An 18542-nucleotide genomic window follows, 5' to 3' on the forward strand; every position below is an offset into this window, starting at 1 on the left:
CCTTCTTGTTGCACCACAGTAGATGGAGGGAATCCCAGGATTATTGCCAAAGATGATCCCATCCCTCAGGAGCGCCTTTCCGATGCTCCTTCTCTGGCAGCCATTTTGTATAGAAACTCTTGAATTAGGGTATGTCCTGGTGCCACAAAATGGGCTGCACACCCCCTGTAGTTAGTCTGGAGCCATGGCAGGGAAGGCAGGATGCCTGGGGATGTCAAAGGGAAACCACTAGAAGCTTCTCCCATTTCAAAGGCAGAACTCGGTATGAATATTGGACCTCAGACACCAGAGTACACTCTTGAGTAAACTTCTAGACCTGTGGATACTCTGCCAAAAGGAGGGACTGATGTGCCAGTGAAAGAACTGCCCCTCTGTCGTACTACTGTATTCCTGGTTGCTGCCTTGAGGTGCTGACCTGCTCCCTTCTTGCCTGGGTGAAAAGGACCGGACCGGCATTTGTTAAACCCAGGACTTCAAAGGGACTTCAATGGGTAGTTGGCTGGTCTCCTGCTATAGACTCAGGGACAGAAGATTCAAACAACCTTGAACCCAGCATCTGGGCTTTGCCATCTGTGAGTCCTACCCTGCCAAGTGGTGCCATCACAGTCCTGGATTCTTTGAAATGGGCCTAAGGGTGCTCTGCCAGCCCCTCTGTGGATCCAACAGAACCAACACATTTCCCAAGCGCAGTCCCAAGCAGAATCCATGAATCATCTCTGCTGTAATGGTTGTCATGATGCAATGATTCAGCATCGACCCTGCAGCCCACATAAGAACCGCTGCCTGTGTGAAGCTTTCCTGATGCAGGCCCTCACATCGCATATCCTTTGTCGACAGAAGCCTCTACCACGGTCCAGGTTCTCGCAACGCAGCCTCACAGCTCCTCAAAACTGATGCATTGCCACGACTTTGTGATGCATCCTCAATGCAAGACTTCACATCACAAGCCCTCACTGACGGGATCCTCAATGAAGATTCAGGACCACACATCACAGCTCTGCAGCACCTACGATCCGAAAAATCACCTCGGCTAAGCAACGCATCCTTGGCACGAGACCGTGCAATGCTCCACAGCCAGGATCTAACGTACTCTTTTTCAGAGGGTCTAACTGAGTCCCTGTAGCAGCTCCATTGCACCCGGCCTGAACTTGTTACTTTGTCCCGTCCCAGCGTGACCAGATATCAACAATTGCCACTTTGTACTTTTTGGTGCTAATTTCACTGAAACTTTAAAAACTGCATATCTCTGATTCTACTGATTGATTTTTAGTCATTATTGGTCTTATTTATTAAAAATTACTTTATTATTTCCAAACTGGTGTTTGATCATTTTGTGGTCTGTTTTCGAATAGGACACGTTACAATGCAAACTTTTACAACGCATGCCTTTATAACGCAGTTTTTACATCTCAACATCCATTACAACGCATGATTTTACAACGTATGCCGTCACAACACATTTTTAGAGTCTACACATACAACGCATTCCATTACAAGACATACCATTACAACACATACCATTACAACGCATAATACTTTTAGGGCAACAGTAGTGTAAGTGTTGGATAGTGTAGGGGTAAAAATTACTATTCCTACTCCAGTGATTGCAACAGTAGGGTAAGTGTTGGATAGTGTAGGGGTAAAAATTACTATTTCCCATTACTTACCTTATGATGCGTTGTAATGGCATGCATTGTAGTGGCATGCGCTGTAATGGCATGCATTGTAGTGACGCGTTGTAATAGCTGTGTTGTAATGGCATACGATGTAAAGGATGTTGCGTTGTATTGACTGCGTTGTAAAGGTAGTGCGTTGTAATGACTGTGTTGTAATGGTTATTTCCCATGTTTTCACTATGTTACTGTTTGAACTCTTGCACAAATACTGTACACATTGCCACTGAGTTAAGCCTGACTGCTCTGTGCCAAGCTACCCAAAGTTGAGAAAAGGTTAATTTAGGGTTTGCTTGTGCCTTCACCCTGACAAGGATTGTGGTTTCTGCTTGATTAGGGCTTAACTTCCCCCCCCCCCCAATCAGCAATCCAATGTCTTACAGTTTCCAGTTAAAGACAGCAAATGGCTTTCAAGTCCGTATGGCAATCAATCATTTACCACTTTCAAAAGTGGTAAAATAGTGTTACTTAGTACTTGTAAAGTTCACTTTAAGTGCTATGTCACATAAGTTTCTGAGCAAATCACTTACTCTCCCTTTGTTTCAAATTGCAAATATATGCGGTGTGAAAAATAACTGCCCTGCCCCAATTATATTTTACTGTCATATACTGACTGGGTTCTGTAACTTGGTTTCAAATGGCAAGCATCCTAATTTTTTAAGTTCAGAAACTTGGGCCAGAGTACAAAACATTTTCACTGCTGATATTACATCTAATTGGTAGCAAGCAGGGTAATGCTTGGTGCAAACACCTTTTTCCCACTGTCTCATGAAAGAAATTTGTCTACATGATGATATGTGACAAGAACCACAATGGTGCATCTTTGTTTTGCTGCATTTTTTATCTGGAGTATGTGCTGTGTCAGTTTTTGTTCTGTTATGTTTTTGTAGTACATCATTGCAGTGCTGTTTTGCCTCTTTTGTCCTCTAGTTCCCTGTTATGTTTGTTATTGCGTTTTGTTCTGTTCACGTTATTGTGTTTTGTTATGTAACTTGTTTAGAGATGCCAGCTCATTCTGCTTAATTTCCAGCCAAAAGCAGCACTTTCCTTTAACGTTGAAATTACAAACATTTACCACCTTTTCATGTGGTAAAATGCTGCTGCTCCAGCTCTTCAACTATTTCAGGGTCTTATTATGACTTTGACGGTGTGGGAGCGGGGCCGCCATGCTGCCGCCCTGTTCCCACACCGCCTAAGCCAAAATAGACCGCCTGCCAGGTTACGACTTTCTAAGTCACTGGCTGGCAGTTCTTTGGCATTCCCATGGTGGTGCGCTTAAAATAGGCACCACATTGAGTTCTCAAAGCATGTTCTTGCCTGGACCAAAATGCACAATGTTGTGTTTTTCATTTTGTTCCCTGCAGGACCATAGGGTGCGTGCAGACAGGGTGGGCACACCATCTTCCCTCCTGCATGCACCCCATGGGGCAGAGGCAGAAGGGGACCCTGTAGGACCCCCTTTGTTTCCTCACCGCCGAACTTTTCATGGCATTCACACTGCCATGAAAAATGCGGTGGTGAGGCAAGTCCTAATATGCTTGGCGGTGCCTCCACATCACCGCCAGCATATTAGGGGCCTCAGACTGCTGCGCCACCGCCAGGGATCGTGGGTTCCTGGTGGCAGCAGTGGTCCAGTGGCATTCCAACCACCACAGTCCTAATGTGGCAGGCAAACCGCCAGTCTGGCGGTCTGCAGATCGCCTCCAAGACCCCATTGGTCCATTGGACTGCTGAACTCGTAATAAGATCCTGAAACACCCATGATTCCAAACCTCTGGCAGAGCCCCTGAAAATAGTTTGCCCTTCCAGTGTGGCATGTCCTTTGAGCCAACTCTTTTTCTGTTATTTAAAGAACTTATCAATATTTTTAGCATTAAATATATCAGTATGTAGCACTTCAGACTATATTTACGAGGTACTTTGTGGAGGCTCCATTAGGTTACAACTCTCATAGTCCATTTAATGCTGGAAGAAAGACGATTAAAATAGTGTATTTTAATAGCGACATTAGTGCAATTCAATGCACTTTTAAAAGGTATCATATGTGTTTAACTCTGTACTTTTTGCCTTCTGGATGTGCTTTTAAGGTTGTCATGAAACCATTGATTAAGCCATATTGATTGATTGATGCACCGAGCACGAGGTGACCTCGAATCTCATTTCTCTATTGTGTATAGATACAACAAAAAGGTTGTAGACATGCTTGGACCTCTTATCCTGTGTCTAGGTGCCTAGGTGCACCGTGAGGAAAGACCCAATGCCTCATTTACTGTATTTTGATGCACGGCAGTGCAGAAAGCTTTCCTGCTGCGCTGCTGTACATCAAAATAAAAAGGCAGGAATGCGCAGTATCAACAAGATACAGTGCATTCCTGTCGTTCTCTCCCGTGTTGTGAGCCAACGCAGAGACACTTGCGCCATGGTGCAAGGGTGCCTGCATTGCTGCAATGAATGTCGTTGTGCACCTTCCTGCTCAAAAACAATCGTAAATGGTGTTTTGCTCCTTTTATGTGTACTGCACAATGCAGCACACATAGAAATAGCAAAAAACGAGGCAAAATAAAAGTATGTTGCCTCTTTGCGCCACTCCTATGCCTCGGGGAGGCATAGGATTCTGACGCAGTCCCAGATTTACGACACTTTGTAAATCTGGGAATGTGTCAGGTTTCATCGATGTTTCATGGAACACCCACAGCAAAACCTAAGGAACGCCCCTAACACGCAGAGCAATGTGTGAATGCGCCCCATATTTGCAAGGCCATGAAAAGTCACGCAGGGTGACTTTACCCAGCCTTGAAAATATGGGCAGGCAAACTGCACCACTCGTGCGCCTAAAAAAGTGATGCACCTGTGGCCAATGGGCTTGTAAGTGATGCCCTCCCCGAATTTTCACCTCTGCGTGAATCTAATCCTTCCACAGACCTGTGTGTGCATGCCTCAGCATGGGTTCAGTGGCGGCTCCTTGTGGGAGTGCTGCGGGGAAGTGGGGCGGAGCGGGCGATGGTCAGGGTGGAGGGTAGTAAACTCCGGCATAAGGCGGAACGGAGTTCAGTTAATAAATAAAACGAATTTCATCGCGTGTGCTGCAGTGCATCGATGCAATGCAGCGCACGCAATGAAATTTGTTTTATTTATTTATTTATTAACTGAACTCCGTTTGGCATTATGCCGGAGTTTACTACCCCCCACCCTGACCCTCCCCCGCCCACCGCCCGCAGCACTCCCACGAGGAGCCACCACTGCATGGATTCAAGTTCATAAAGTCTAAAAGGAGCGGAGAAGGGTCTCTCTTAGCTGGTACATCCACCTGTGTGTTGGTGTCCAACTCAGAGCGACACTTGACCTTGCTGGTAGGTCGCCCCCCCACCACACAGCTCCGCCTGTGTGCCCTGACCCTGCCCCAACTGCTGCTGCTGTAGAAGTTGAGGCCCTCCTCCACCCGCAGGCTACCACCTGCGCCTCATCCCGGGTGGCCAGTGGAAGGCCTTAGATTTGTATCACTGTCGCTGTCTGTCTTTCCCTGTACTGCCCATACTGTCTTCTGGTGTCTGTGACCGCTGTTGCCTGTCTCCTCCCTGTGCCTGCATCCTTTTCTTTGCCCGTTTTGCTTGCCTTCTGTTCCCCTTCATTCTGTGCCCTCTTTTGCCTTCTGTTCCCCCTCGCTGCCCCTGATTTGTACCTGTTTTCTTGCCTTCTGTTCCCCTCGTTGCCCCGTCATTCTGTGCCCTCTTTTGCCTTCTGCTCCCCCTCGCTGCCCCTGATTGTGCCCGGTTGCCTTCGGTGCCCGCGCTGCTCCCGTTCCCGCCGCTGCGTCCCCTGCGGCCCCGCCCCCCTCACTGCCCATTCGCTGCCCCTGCCTCCTGCCTCCCGCCTCCCAGCTGCACCTCCCTCCCACATCCCCATATATGGCAGCCACTGGGGCGCCAAAGGTGCGCGTAAGGCAAGCCTGTCTGCGCCCGTCCGTGCCCGGACCACGCCCAGTGCCAGAACCCCTGGTCCCCACACCCGCAACGACAACCACCACCGCTACAATGCCAGCACACTCCATGTTCTCAACATCGGACGGACCCGCACCTGCTTCAAGGCCGCCCCGAAACACACACACAGTCCCTTCACCTGCCGAAACTGCAGCTACACCAGCCTCAGAGCCGCCAAACAACCCGCCAAGAAAGAAGTCAACCACCTCCGATGCATCCTACTGAACACCCGCTCCGCACGCAAACACGCCGTCAAGCTCTGGGACCTGCTCGACACATCATCCCCGGATGTCGCCTTCCTGACAGAGACCTGGATGAATGACTCCGTCGCACCCGACATCGCCATAGCCATCCCAGCCGGCTACAAGATCACCCGCAGAGACCGCACCAACGGAGTCGGAGGAGGAATCGCCATCATCCACAAGAACAGCATCAGGGTCTCGACCAGCACCGACGACACTCTCAGCACTGTCGATCACATCCATTTCCAGATCCACACAGACCCCAACTCCACCCTCAGAGGCACCCTCATCTACAGACCCCTAGGACCCCGACCCCAGTTCAGCGACTCCATCGCCGACTTCATCAGCACGCACGCCCTGACCTCCACTGACTACATCCGCCTCTGAGACCTGAACTTTCACCTTGAGATCAACAACAACAGCAACTCGACAACCCTGATCGATAACTTCGCCAACCTCGGACTGAGGCAACTCGTCACAACGCCTACCCACTCCGCGGGACACACGCTTGACCCCATCTTCTCCGCAAGCCCCCACGTCTCCTTCACCCACACCACCGAACTCCTCTGGACCGACCACCGCTGCATCCACTTCTCCTTCCAGAAACCCACCACACTCCACCGCACCCAACCGACATCTAGCTGCTGCTGGAGAAAAATCACAGAAGACCAACTACACGCAAACCTCGCTCTCAGCCCACCCACCGAACCCTCCAACACCGACGACGCTGCCCACAGCCTCAGATGCTGGATTGACGACCGCGCCAACACCCTCACCCCACTGAAGAAACCCCCCCCCCACAGAGACACCAGCAAGAGGGCCAGCTGGTTCACCCCAGAACTCCTAGCCTCCAAGCGAGCCTGCCGGAAACTAGAGAAGAAATGGCACAGCGAACAGACTCCGGACAAGCACGCAGCCCACAAGGACACCACCCGCAACCCCCATCACCTCATCTGGACTGCCAAGAGGACCTCCTTCAAAGACCTCAAGCCCTGTGCGACTCCCTCGCCACTTTTTTCCACCGCAAGAGTGCAGACATCCATGACAGCTTCAACACCCAGACAGCCCCAACAACAGCAACACAACAGATTCTCCGCACACCCTGCTAGCCTGGACCAGCATGAGCATCGATGACACCATCAAGCCCATGAGCACAATCCACTCCAGCTCCCCGTCAGACCCATTCCCGCACCACATCTTCAACAAAGCCAGCAGCTCCATCACACCCCACTTGCGCAACATCATCAATCTCTCCCTCGAGACCGCGACCTTCCCAGAGAGCTGGAAACACGCCGAGATCAACGCCCTACTTAAAAAACCCAAGGCAGACCCTAGAGAACGTCCGGCCCATCTCTCTGCTCCCGTTCCCGGCCAAGGTCATCGAGAAGATTGTCAACAGACAGCTAACCCGATACCTTGAAGAAAACAGAATCCTGGACCCTTCCCAGTCAGGGTTCTGCAGCAACCACAGCACCGAAACCACCCTCATCACCACCACTGATGACATCAGGACCCTGCTGGACAACGGTGAGACTGCAGCCCTCATCCTTCTGGACCTCTCCACCGCCTTCGACACTGTCTGCCACCGCACACTACATGCACGCCTCCACACCGTAGGGATCCGAGACAAAGCCCTGGAATGGATCACCTCCTTCCTCTCCGGCAGAACCCAGAGCGTCCGCCTCCCCCATTCCGATCCAAAGCCTCCGAGATCACCTGCAACGTACCCTAGGGATCCTCCCTCAGCCCGACACTGTTCAACATTTACATGGCCCCTCTCGCACACGTTGCCTGACAGCACGACCTCAACATAATCTCCTACGCCGACGACACTCAACTGATCCTCTCCCTCACCAAGGACCCCATCACCGCCAAAGCCAACCTCCACGAAGGAATGAAGGCCTTTGCCGACTGGATGAAGATCAGCTGACTAAAGCTGAACACGGACAAAACGGAGGTCCTCACCCTCGGCTCCAGCTCTTCAGCCTGGGATGACTCCTGGTGGCCGACGGCACTGGAGGCAGCCCCAACACCCACCGACCACGCACGCAACCTGGGAATCATCCTCGACTCAATGCTCTCCATGACCAAGCAAGTCAACGCCGTCTCCTCCTCCTGCTTCAACACCCCCCGCATGCTCCGCAAGATCTACAGGTGGATCCTGACAGATACAAGAAGAACAGTCACCCAGGCCCTCATCAGCAGCAGACTCAACTACAGAAACGCCCTCTACACGGGAGCCCCGGCCAAGCTCATCAAACGACTGCAACGCATCCAAAACGCCTCAGCACGACTGATCCTCGACGTACCACGCCACATCACCCCCCACCTGAGAAACCCGCACTGGCTGCCCGTCAACAAGAGGATATCCTTCAAGCTCCTCATCCACGGACACAAGGCACTCCACAAGGCCGGCCCAGCCTACCTGAACAGACGACTTTCCTTCTACATCCCTAACCGCCAGCTCCGCTCCGCCAACCTCGCACTCGCCACCGTCCCGCGCATCCGAAGATCAACCACCAGCGGGAGATCCTTCTCCCACCTCAAGGCCAAGACCGGGAACACCCTCCCACTGAGCCTACGACAGACCCAAGACCTGCTGACCTTCAGGAGGCTACTCAAGACCTGGCTGTTCGATCAGTAGCGCCCCCTCCCCCCAGCGCCTTGAGACCCTCACGGGTATGTAGTGCGCTCTACAAATGTTTGATTGATTGATTGATTTATTGAGGCTTTGTGGCCGCATTTAAGAACACCTGGGTTTAGTTATAAACCCCACAATGCTCAATGCACATTGGAGTCATATATACTACTGCGCAGAGTGCGTACAGAGCGCAGACCATTGCCCTACTGATGCTGTATGCAATTTCTTCCGAGCTACGCACCTGGGTCTTTCGTGGCCCATAATAGCAGAAATACTCGCCACACTGCATCTTTCAAGAGCTTTCTTACCTGTTTCAGGGATCTACTCATTACTTTTTAAATGTTTCGATTTTCTTTATTTAAAAATGTGCCGAACATCTTTAAATAAGTTCGTATGGTGGCTGTTAGGCGTTCTTTTATTTCCAAAAATCACACATTTTCTATTTTGTTTTACATACATAAATCTATATATATAATCTATTTCTCTAACGTAAAGCAAATAACGTACAAATAGTGTACTCGTCTCTTTTATGATGCAAGTGGTAGCTTTGTGAGCTGTTTTTTTCTGTATTTTTCTCCTTGATAATGATGGTATATGTTTGTAATTGCACACATGGTATTGTGCAATATGTAATTGTTTGTCATCCATTAATCGTTTTTAATCGAGGAGCATATGCATGCACTTAGGCTACATTGCCTATTACTTGGAGGTGAGTCATCTGAAAAAAAACTACTTTTTAGCCTCTTAAATACCTTTGTCGAAAAGTCTTTCAATTCAGGCAACTGCGTACATGGTAAGTGGAAAATTACAAGATCCTTCCCTTAAGGCTAAAATAAAAGACAGCTGCTTGAACAAAAGCAAATAGAACTGTGCACGCAGCACAACAGGAAATTAAACTGAAAGTCTTACAAGGGGGTTAGCTGCAGCAAAAAAACATATTGATTCATAGACAAATACAGAATGTTCTGCTTGGAAGAAAGTGGAGAAAAATGATACCAGCTTCAGGAGTTATGTACAAACCAGGTGCACCACACATTTCATTGTTCACTGGAGATTTTTCAACCTTTACAGAGTATCAACAGTCTCATACACAGTTAACGCCGGTATATGCGATTTATGAAAAAGAAGGAGGAGCAGGGAGGGGGGGGGGGGGGTGGCATGTAAAAACAATGGGAACCTTTGCGACCTCAGCTAAACGTGATTTCGACCCGTTAGGATTTGCCATCACAACAGTGACAAGCATTGGAAACGGCCCTGGTGGTGCATGCACTCAAAGACACTGAACATTCATGCAGATATTAACACATACATATTCTAAGATGAACTCATGATGACACGAACGAGCGAAGGAAATGAGAAGGGAAGTTTTCAAACCTGCGAACGTCAGGATATACAACCCCAATCTGTTTCTGTTCTGCCTAGGATGAAATGTTATTTGCATAGTATCAGTTTTACTCTAAAAATTATTAAGAGCCGCAAAACAAGACATGGACTGATTGTAGAATAGGATGCTGAAATACAATGTGGTCTCTAAGGTCAAAGCTAGAAATAACTTATCAAGAAAAATATGGAACTAATCTAAAACAGTGATAAATGCAGGTCTGACCTTGAAGTAATCCAAAACACAGGATTTATATGGCATTCAACTGCTTTCACCTTCATGCCTGGTTTACAACTGTCTTCTTCAATGAACACACATTCCAACGTTCAACCTACATAGAAAGGTCGTTGCATGCATTTTGTATTCGGCGTGAAATGTACACTAATGTTGTTCAATATATATCAATAGACTAAAGAAATATACTCTTGTGAAATTTTTCACCAAGCCTTATACATTTTACATTTCTCTTTTGTAGCAAACAATTTGTTCCTTGATGTTTCCATATTTGACATGTTGCATTCTTGTGGGGCATGCTTCACTAATGAAATTTCCTAAACGTTTTGACAACTCTAAAAGGCTTTTGCTGCTTAAATTGATAACTTCTTGCTTTGACAGACACGCTCGTCTGTGATCTTTAGCTCCACATATAGGGGTCACTTAGGATGGCAGTTGGAAAATCACGCTGACCGCCATGGTAACGGGAAAACACCACCCGCTAGAACCACGGCATAACCGGCGGTCCAATAAGTATGCTCCGCAGTCGAATCTGACCGCGGAGGTACGATCGCGACATTTAACATTGCGCCGGTTGCTGCTGCCAGCAGCACCGCCACGATGTCCAAAAAAGCATGTGCAGCACATCCCTGCACTGCTTGGCATGCACTGCACAGTGCCTGCCACCTGGTACAGGGACATGTAAGGGGGTACCATGGGTTCCCGCCAGTGCACCCACCCCCCCAACACTGGGGGCCCACAATGGGCCCCCGGAGACATTCTCCGCATGCCTTTCCATGGTAGTCCCACCGCCGCGGAAAGGATGGTTCCCACCGGCATCATAATCATGCCGGCGGAGCCTGACCCTGCACCGGCCCCATTTTAGTGGTCCAGCTCCGCCCGCCAGGCAAGCGTGCGGACTGCTACCGGCGGAAAAGGGGCAGGAAATCTCACTGCCGCGGTCGTCACTGCCATGCTAATGGGACCGGCGGTTTTCTGGGTTACGATCGCGGGCAGATGACTGCCGATGGCCAGACGGTTCCAACAGCCGGCCCGGCGGCGGCCATCCGACCGTCATCCTAAAAGACCCCATAGGCTCTGATTGATAGTTGCTAAAATTTCCATATTCCCACGGTTCTGTAGTGGGGAATGGTCTGAAAATGTGCAACTGTAGGAGTAATGACGAGCAATAAAACCCACATTTGAAATGTATGAATATACTGCACTTTGCATGGCTTAGCAATTTAAAAAAAACACCTTTCCTGATTTGTGCCCGCCCCGTGTCCACCCACCCCACCGTCTTGACCAATGCCCGCAGCCAGGATTCTTGCACGTCCTGACACTTCTAGTCTCCTGCCATCGATCACGCTCCAGGTACATGACATCATTCCAATACCCCCCCAATAACAGCCAACCCGTCTGGCAGTGTGTTCCCGAGATCTATAATACGATCAACGAAAGAGTGTGCTGGTGGTGGGGGGCATAGACACAACCTATGACTACAGATTCCCCATACAATGTACCTGACACAAAAATATACCTTCCCTGTGTATTCAGCTAGGTTTTTAGGGTCTGATAGGGAATTCTGTGATGTATAATGATGGCCACCTCCTTGATGCCCTAACAAAGCCAGAATGATATGCCTGTGCGAAACCAAAGCAGGCCAGACAGGGGGCCTTAGACCCGGGAAGGTGTGGCTCCTGCAATAGAAGTATATCAGCCTGCAGTCATTAGGCTTGACGGAGCTCGGAGCCCCTTTTTACATTGCCCAGGGCACCACGAATATTCCAGGTGATAACACAGAGTCGGCTGGCAGGACTAACTGAATCTGTGTCATTGGGGCACTATTTGGAATCAACAAATCAATCCATGTGCTGGGTTGCTGACAGGTGAACATTAGGTCTGCGCTTAACAAGAAAAAACAGAACTATACAAGAGTAACCCCACCCTTCCCCCCACCCCAATACCTCAGAGCCATTGAAGTATCTGTCAAGAAAGGAGCTTGGGCCCGACCCCAATGGGGTCAGGGCCAGGCTCGTCCAATGGATCCCCATGTCTCCAAACAATGAAAAGTTCTCTGGAGAGTTCTAGATCGAAACAGACCAGAGGTGCAACCAGTAGTGATAAGCCTTCATGGCAGATGCAGATAACCATATGATGCTGCCTCTATCTATGGTGATGGTGGCCGCAGAAGCTCGGCAGGCAAAGCATCAGACCTCCAAACCATAGCGGTCTCTCAGTGTTCATCTGTGCAGGGCTTCGGAGTGCCATGAGAATCGAGATCTGTGTTAGTATTTCTCCTTGGGCTTGCTCTGCTGCATACGACTGTCACAGGATGATGAATCCGAATCCATGCTCAACGGAGTATGAGGCCTGACAGAAACTGATCTGCCCATGCAAAGATCTCTTCTGTGGTATCGACAAACAGCATTAGAGAGTCATACACCGCTTGCATGCAGGCAGGGAAGCGGAACATATTGAATTTTGAGGTAGCGAAAGACACTTATTTGCTGCAATAAATGTTTGGCACTGTTGTTGGACCACCTAGGTATAATCTGGAAAGATCATGATGTGATGAGACTCAAACAGCAGTTCTTTCTGGTTGCATGCAAATTTAAGGATGGTGTCTCTGTCATGAAAATTGAAAATGTTGGCTATAACTGGTCACGGCTGGCCTCAGTAGGGGGCTTCTTGACTAGGGCCCTATGAGCAAGTTCAATAACAAAACATGAGGAGAGGGAGTCGGGCAGCAGTTGACAGTTGAGTGATCCAGCGGGCGAGGAATTTATCAATTTTCTCTCCCTCACAGCCTTCTGGAAAGCCAACAAATCAGAGGTTATTGTTACAGGAGCGCCACTCTGCGTCTTCCACTTGCACAGCTAGTTCCATGGTCACTGTTGTGAGTGTAGTGAGTTTTTTGCTGTAGCGAGATGACAGTGTCCTCAACATTAGAGATTCTGGTCTCGGCCTCTGTGATGTGCTCCACTGCCTCTCGAAGGTCCTGTCTCAGAAAGGTCACATCGAAGCCCACAGCACCAATCAATGTGTCTAACATGTCCTTAGATTGGGTTATAGTTGCTAAAAGCACTGCATTGTCAGGGACAGGTTTGTGGGCCCTACCAGAATCTGCCTTCACCACACCAGCCCCAGTAAACCTGTCCATCGCGCTCTGCTTGATGCAGGGTTGGAGGGCTTATCTTCGGTCATTGCTTGCCCGTAGCAGGTATGTATATTATAGTCCCACAATCACCACCCCAAGGCACTGACAAACAGGGGCAGGCCAGCAATCAAGGAAGAGTCGTCTAAGGGCCCACTAAAATGACAGGTGTAGGCTGGGGGGGGCAGACCCCTGCCCCAAGCCTCACTGGGACCTAGCTCGGCCACCTCCATAGCTGGGAGTGCACCCACCCCCCAGGCCCCTAGTGGGGGCCCTCACCTGAATGTAAATGTGATGACCAGGCCTCCCTGCAGCACTATAGCACCCAGGATTGTATCTCCCCCGAAGTGAGGCTGGGGACTCCAATCAGGTCTTCTGTGTATGCAGCTTCCCATGGCCCTGAGTGGGTCGCCTCGGAGGCCTCCACAGGCAGGGAGGCGCAGCATGGGCCGACCCCGGTGACTGTGATGCAGGAGACCAAACATACACCCTCGGGTGCATGGCGCCCTGGTACTGCGGCCCATCTCCACACCAGGCAAGTATCTACCAGCCGCACACAGCCACAGCCCTCCCGAGGCGACCCCCTAGAGGCCAGCCAGGCCCGAACACAATGACCTATGAATCCTCCTGCCCTGCTTCGGCAAACAACAAGGACGCTCCACCTCGGAGCCCAACCGGAGCTCAAGCTAGGCCGATACACAGATAAGGACTCGGGCAGCACCCGGTCAGACTGCCAGTTCTGACACCAACCAGCCCGCCTGGCAGCCCCCCCCCCCGAGGCCAGCCTCCAGCGTCACACCTCACTGACTCCTGGCCGCATCCTCTTCGGCTTCCCATGCATTCTAACCTCTGGAGTGCTCTCTGGACGAATTTGGTGTCGACTGCCGGAGCTCTCCCAAAGATCGTCCGCCATGTTGGACCACTAGGCCATGGCCTGATGGTGTTTTTAAGAGTAATGCAATCATATAAAGGATTTTGGGTCTGATGTATCAAAACGTTTTTCCCATTCTTTTATGCCTGTGGAGAAATAGATTGATGCATAAGGGCTTTGGCCCAAGATGTAAACGCTTCGAGGGAATACAATAATGATTTGTAGGATGAAGTACTATCTATGGCAATATGTTCTAAAAGCCAAACTTATAGCAATAGTTCAATTGTGGAAAAGATAGTGGGGACTATTCCAATTCCGTTTGAAAATCGAACCGACCGACACGGACCGGGAACGGAGTCCGACCGACACGTACAGGTACCGTACGACACGTGTAGTACGATGCAACACCTGTGACGTACAACCGACACGTACGGAATACAAGCCATATGACCGAGCCGTAGGGAAACCTGTGATTTTCCCAGAAACGGGACGTGATTCGCACCGACCGACACGCACCAGGAATGAACCCGACCGACACGTACCAGCAATGTCAGACCCGCGCAGTACGATGCAATGCATGTAAAACCAGACCGACTCTCACAGAGCTCAAGCCGCATGACCGACACACACAGAAAACAGGGACCTGAAGCAATAGAGATCTCCGCGACTGACGCGTATGAAACTGTTAGGGTTTGTCTTAAAAATCACGCTCAACCTCATGCAGAGTCTTAACGAATAAATACCGATTATGTAGATTCAATACGAAAGTGTCTTTGATGTGTATTCCAGGAATCTTTGCTAAACCTATTGTTTTAAGAAATCAGACCATTGATTGTTAAAAAGAAGAAAAGGTGTTTATGTTTCTTTTGTATTCGTGTATTATTATCTGTACTTTGCCAATGCTTATTTGCAAGGTAAAGGTTTTTGCTAGTATGCAGCATGCATAAGTCACGTTGAAGTTTCAGACCTCTTTTCCTCTGCAAGCACGTTTTGGAGCACACTCCGTATGCAGTATGTGCAAGTCACGTTGACGTTTCAAACAGTTGGTCCATGTGCTGCACGTGTTATTCCTTTCGCATCTAAGCAACCCCACCCTCCTGAAAATCTATTTAAACCCGAAGCGAGCAAAAGCACATGCTTACGCTCGTTATTGCTTCACTCACCTGGAGTCTGCAGCCCTTCATCGATCGGAGTTCCCTCTTCCATCATCCTGGCATCTCTTACGCGCTGAGCAGCCTTTCCGGTCCAGCCTGATTAATCTTCCCCTTCTCAGCAAAGGAAACCTGTTCTCTTCATTCCGGTCCCGTTTTTTAAAGGCGCCTCGACCTGAAAAAAGGAAAGTGAGTTAGCGGTCACGAAAAGGACGTGCAGAAGATTACAGTAAGTCTTTTTACATATTATATTGGAAACAAAAGAGAAAGAGACATCGGGCAAAAGAACAAAGGACATTATTGGGGATTTTGAGAGTCAAGCAAGGCACGCTAAGATAAAAACTGTACTTATCTTTTATTAGACAATTAGTCTTCTTGGCAAAGATTAATCCAATGGACCTATAAAGAACAGAAGAACATTCTTAGGTGAAATAAGGCGCCTTTTATGAAACAAAGAGTAATTTCTTTTCAGTAAGTGTACAACAGGCGCCAGACATCATATTCTTTGGTTGATGTAGTAATAATAGAACATCTGTGCTCAGGTGTGTTTGTTTCTTTTACAGAAAGACTAAATCACTCTAAATTTTGCAATTATAAGAATGACATTCTGGTGGAGACAAGACCAGAATAAAGAGGTATAGTGATTCATTGTATTAGCCTAGAGGTAATTGGAGACGTTAGGTTCTAACATTATATGCTAATGTTATTTTTTGTTGTTTTTGTTTGAAATTAGAGATACAGTCCATAGACGTCTGGCCATCCACAGCAGATAAAAGCTGGAAACTGGAGTGTTTCTCTCTGTTTATTATTTTGTCCCAATTCCCCCTTCCCTTAGGATTTTGCTCCTGGTAAGCTGTGTTTACGAATTCAGTTTTCCAGACGCAGATTCTTAGGGGTGGCTGAGACAAATCCTCTAATCTCTCAAGTTGAACGTCCTGGATTTCAGGTGAGCGAAGGTCTAACAGAAACACAGAAGAAAGTCAGCGTGAAAGACCAGGAGAAGCCCGCACGAGCCAACATCAGCGTCCATCTTGGTCAGACGAACGTCTCCTTCATGCCTAAAAAACCCAAAGGAAAAAATACAAAAAAAAGGACCAAACAAGCAATGACAAAATCAATAAATATTTTTTAAAAGAACTTGGAACAAAGACACACCCACAACTCCACCTATATAAAGGCCACAAATCACTACCATGATCCTTTGCAAATTCAAGAGAACAGCCAGCAGAGAACACCATCAGACAGCAACCACAGACACACTCACAACTCACCCATCACACAACCTTCACACCATTAGCACCTCTCCAAAAGCATTCACACATACACCTAGCAAAACTGACACTCACCCACCCTCACTTGCACCCTCACACACACATCACTCACCACCACCACCTATCACCATGCCCCCAAAGAAGAATCCAAAGTTCACAGATAGTGAGTTAGAAGTCCTGGTAGATGAAATCATCAGAGTAGAGCCACATTTGTTTGGTACATTGGTCCAAAGGACCCCCATGTCACAGAAAACAAAGATGTGGGCGAGGATTGTGGACAAGGTCAATGCACAAGCACAAAGGATGACATCCAGAACAGGTGGTATGATGTGTGCAGGAGGGTCAAGAAGCTCATCGAGAAGGATCACGCCTTGAGTCAGCGCACTGGTGGTGGCCCTCCTGCCAAACCAGTATACTTCAGGTCCTGGGAGGAGACAGTGCAGGACATCCTACCACCAGAAAGCATCCATGGTCTATCAGACATACCAGAACCTGGTGAGTACACAACCAATATACTCAATATTGTGTGGCAATACACACACATCACTGTCAAGGGGACAGTGAAACCATGCACCGTTAGCAAAGCCACAGTAACCAATAGATAATCATCCCAAGATGTGTATGCTAGTCAGACAAACACAATACTTGCCATCTCATAGTGACTTGTAACTGTGTCATGACATGTACAAACCTACCAACAAATAGAGCAAGTCAGTGGCACAAATCTAAATAAACACTGTCAGACATTTTGCCACCACAATCACACTACCTCACAGTGAAGCTGACTGACAGGAAGGAATAGTGGGTATGCTGGTGAAGTGAGTGTATCCAAAAGCATGATGGGGTTTGTAGTCACAGATAATGCTCCGCCTCCCAATTGGCCCATCAAGACCTCTCTGAACCATGCTCACATCACAGGGAGTGGAAAATAACTGACAAGATGGCAGACACTGGGTCCTGCTGTGGGGAGCACAAGGCCCTGGTAGGGGTTGTGCTCAAATCAGAAGCAGGACACCACTGCCTGACATCCTGAAAGCCAACTTGCACGCCCTGCAACGTAAGCACGTTTCATGGTGGGATGTCTGGCTGGGTGGGAAGGAGAATTGACAGCTCTGACCATACTTACCAGCATGTTTCGTCACACACACCCCTCAACACAAACTCCACACAACTTACCTGGATAATGCATTGACTCACACTCTATTGAAATATCACCCAAAGATACACCTCACTGGGTTCTGCTGTGTGAAGCACAGGGGCTCTTTTTGGACTTGTAGCCAAACACCAGGGCTGCACTGTCAGCCATCTTGCCATTGCTGTCACACTCCCTCACAGGGAAGCAGAGTCAATAGGAAGTATGGGCATGCTGGGAAGGGGGGTGTAGCCAAGAGCATGATGGGAGTTGCAGTCACAGACAATCCCCACCCAACTACATGGCCCAGCAAGCTCACACTGAACCATGCTCACCTCACAGGGAGTGGAAATGGACTGACAAGATGTCTGACACCGGGCTCTGTTGTGGGGAGCACATGGCCCTGCTGGGAACTGTGTACCAACAAACAACAGGACTGCACTGTCAGCCATCTTGCCGTTGCTGTCACACTTCCTCACAGGGAACCAGAGTCAAAAGGAAGGAAGTATGGGCATGCTGGGAAGGGGGGTGTAGCCAAGAGCATAATGGGAGTTGCAGTTGCAGTCACAGACAATCCCCACCCACCTACATGGCCCAGCAAGTTCACACTGAACTATGCTCACCTCACAGGGAGTGGAAATGGACTGATAAGATGTCTGACACTGGGCTCTGTTGTGGGTAGAACCAGGCCCTGCTGGGAACTGTGCACCAACAAACAACAGGACTGCACTGTCAGCCATCTTGCCACTGCTGTCACACTCCCTCACAGGGAAGCAGAGTCAAAAGGAAAGAAGTATGGGCATGCTGGGAAGGGGGGTGTAGCCAAGAGCATG

This window comes from Triturus cristatus, chromosome 7 (assembly GCF_964204655.1).
Source record: "Triturus cristatus chromosome 7, aTriCri1.1, whole genome shotgun sequence".
In the NCBI taxonomy this organism is placed as follows: domain Eukaryota; kingdom Metazoa; phylum Chordata; class Amphibia; order Caudata; family Salamandridae; genus Triturus; species Triturus cristatus.